At 45.2% G+C, this 3,381-nt stretch overlaps 1 protein-coding gene across 2 annotated transcripts in view; it reads left to right on the top strand.

The window, feature by feature from the left end:
- ZNF469 (zinc finger protein 469) overlaps positions 1 to 3,381 on the top strand; it is a 239,719-nt gene that overhangs the window by 65,244 nt on the left and 171,094 nt on the right. The window contains exon 1 of one of the 2 annotated variants that reach the window (XM_080410621.1): positions 295 to 1,260. The exons of the other annotated variant lie outside the window; for it this stretch is intronic. The gene's annotated coding sequence lies outside the window, so the exon portion shown is untranslated. Of the gene's footprint in view, positions 1 to 294; positions 1,261 to 3,381 lie in introns of those variants that run through there. 2 annotated transcript variants of the gene reach the window in all.

The following is a 3,381-nucleotide window of genomic DNA, read 5'->3' as shown; positions in this document are numbered from 1 at the left end:
GTCAGAGCGAGCCCTGTGCTCTTGGGAGGGTACATCACGGGGTCTGCCCTGTCCCCTGCTCTTCCCGTCCCATGTCCCACCTGCTCCTCCTGAATAGGTGGGAGGGAGAGCTGGCCGGGGCTTGGCCCTTTTCCTATCAGCCAGCAGGATCTGTGAGCCTGTTCCTGAAGGGAACAGTGAGGGGGAGTTGGGATGGTTTGGGCAGTTTTCTGGCTGGGTTATTTTATTCTGGGTGGGGGTGTGTGTGTGTTTGTTTGTTTGGTCTTAATGGTTTTTCTCTGTCTCCAGCTGGAGATTTGCTGGAGGTTGTGTTTTGGAAGAGTTGTGGAATCAAAGCACCTTTGTGCTCCTCAGCCCTGCTGTGAAATGCAAACATGTGCATGCTTTGCAAATCTAGTTGAAGCTTTTTTTAAAAAAAAAACAAAACAAAACCAAAAAAAGCCTCTGATTTGCTGTTTCATTTCTTTAGATATAATATCTATTTGCTGCCGTAACAAAGTGTATTCTAATTAGATATATAGTTATTACTCACTATCAAGAAAAGGCAGACTTCTGGAAGTGCTTTAAAACAGATCAAACCACTAAACTGTGTGTGTCTTTCCTCTCAGAATGCATTACAGCACTTTCCTCCTCAGTTTCTTCTGGTGTCCCACACTGTAGCTGTGTCCTACCCTGGATTGCATCTCACAGGCTGAGTGGTAACCTCTCGAGTCTTTGAGAGATCTGTGGGATTCTGCGTGTGCTTTATGAGAGGATGCCTGCTTTGTTAATAACGTTTTCTGCACTAAATGAGTCTACTCAAAATCCTTGGTTGGATTATATTTTTGTTGTTGTTTTTACTACTTCTTTACGTTTTTCATGTCCCTTATATTGTCTGGTATCATGTGGCTGCACGCTTCAAAGATGTCTGTAGCGGAGGTAAGCACATGTGCAATATCAGTATGGCTGTAATGAGCCTTAACATTCATTACAGCTTAGGGAAAACAAGAGCTGGATTTTGTCCTCTGATGTATTATTGCACCTGTCTTGGCTTTAAAACATATTAGTAGGGGAAACTTAATAAAACCTGTAAATCTGGTGAAATAGTTTAGTGTAGTTTATTTTGTAGCCCAGGTGATTGCAGCCCAGCACGGTTATAAGCCAGGGCAGGAACTTTAATTCATCGGGTGATCAGCTTGCAGGACTCCGTGCAAGTCACTTGATCTCCTTGTCCTCCAACGCTGCCTCTGAACTGGAGACAACTGTAGTCTGTGCTGAGAGGTACTGGCTGGAACTGGGAAATTGGGAGTGTCAACCAGGGTTAAAAAACAAAACAAAGCGATAGGGAGCAGATTGATGCGGGGTGAGTGACAGGAGGCTCAGCAGCAGTTCGCATGGCACCAGCGTGCCCTGTGCCGAGAGGTACTCACAGGATGCTGAGAAGCAGACACAGCAAAGATGCGATTCTGCTGAATCCCTTAGAGACACAGTCACGTTCTCCCAATTTCACAAGCCCTTGTTTCCCTGCTACCCTGACAAGAAGAGCCACTGGAAGTGATAAATGCCATCATCTTGCTAGTGGATGTTGTGTCTGAAGACAGTGACCCTGTGTTAAGTCATTTTAAAACAAGTTGTTGTTTTCCCACGGTGATTTTCTTTTTTTTGTCTCGCTGTTGCTGGTAACTTAGAAGAAGTTAGCTGGATTAGCAGCGAGTCAGATAAAATCTGGATGGGTTGGAGGAAATCTGAGGGATTCTCTCTCTTTGGGAAAAGGTCTGGCTCGGATTAAGTTGCTATTTATATTTCTAGTGCAAAGGTACTTTCGGTCCAGCTGAAACAAAATGTTTCACGTTCTTTACATCCCAGTGAAAGTAATTTCTGCAAAACAGTGCTGGGTTTAATGGGGTTTTTCTTAAATGGCAATTTTTCCACTACAAAATACCGCAAAGAGCTGTTGGTGTTTGCATGAAACATCTGCCCTGTCTGTAGTTGCAGACTCTGCTGGGAAACAGTTAAGGGAGAGCTGCTGACCTGATGGCCAGTGATTTACTGCCCACCTGGATGGAGAGGAAACAGGAAGGGTCTTTAGAGAGATGAGCATAGCATGTGGGATGAGCAGTTTGGAGGGAGGTTCCCTACAAGCACCCATGGCTGGAAGTGGGTTGGAGTTGAATTTATCTTCTTTTAACTTTGCTTATTAATCAGAACACCCCACCCCTCTCCCCTAGGACAAGTTGTTCTATGAAAGGATGAGAAAAGCATCTACTTTTTGCTATGTCTAGTGCTTAAATGCCTGTTCTGCGTGTGGAGAAGCAGAGCTGAGAGACAGGTCTTCTCCGTGTTTGGCAGGAGATCTGGAGACCCTTTGCCTGGGGAGGTGCTGTGGTATACTGTCTGCGCTTGGAGTGATTAGTCACCGCATTCCGCAGAGCATCCCTAGGACTGCGTGTCGTTGCTTGGAGGTTCATGTTATATCTGAGTTATAGCTGTAAGTTATAGCAGATGGGTTTATCTTTGTTGAATCATGGAGCACTATTGATAAACACAACAAGTAATTTGTGCATGTAGAATGTCCCGAGGGTCCTACTAAAACCTTTAATCATTGTCTGGGTCTTATTCTACCTCCATGTTAATATGACTTGCTATTTTGGATAGTTTCTGTTTTCTTTGGGTATATCTTCTCTGAAAGGATGGAGACTGCATGCTTTAACTCAAGCATTTCTGACTTAAAATGAGATGGTGTCGGGTATTGAGGCCAAGGAGCAAGGGTTTCTTCTGTTTCAAAAAGTTTCTCAGGAATCTGAAAGGGATTTTTCTCAGCAAATGTTTGTTTCTTCAGGGGTGGAATTAGGTGACCTATATTCCGTCCAAAGGATGCATGATAGATGGGGCTTGTGCAGAGGAAGGAATTTCACTCTTGATGAATAATAATCAAATGAAAAAGAAGGAAACCACATATAACTCTTCATCCCTTTTGGACTCTGACCGTTCCCAGAAGCGAGCATGACTAATAGGTTTGCTCCAGGGCAAGCTGAATATTTTGCTGAAGTAAAAATAAAATCCAGAAGCCCAGACTGATGTGTGTGACATGAGTCATCTTTGGAGCTCTGTGGCTCTGTCCCGCTCTGTGGGGCTTGGCCAGCAGATCCCTGCTGAGCTTTGCCGTGAGGGGCACAGCAGGGCATGGAAGGTCCTGCTGCAGAATAACTGGGGGGGTGACTCAGCCTTGCTTGAATGCGCTTTGATTCGGTGGCTGGAGCATCAGGGGGTATTATCAGGATACCAGAACAGAGCACTGGCCTTCCTCTGTGATTTCAGCTGTTGGTTTTTGCAGCTGGAACCGCTGCCTTGCAGAGCCATGGGCAATAAGTGTGGCCTCCCACCTTTTCCGGAGATGCTGGT

This window comes from Falco punctatus (genome assembly GCF_963210335.1).
Source record: "Falco punctatus genome assembly, chromosome: 14".
Classification (NCBI taxonomy): Eukaryota; Metazoa; Chordata; class Aves; order Falconiformes; family Falconidae; genus Falco; species Falco punctatus.
Note: the sequence above shows the minus strand (reverse complement) of the source record. Positions and strands in the feature narration are given on the sequence as shown.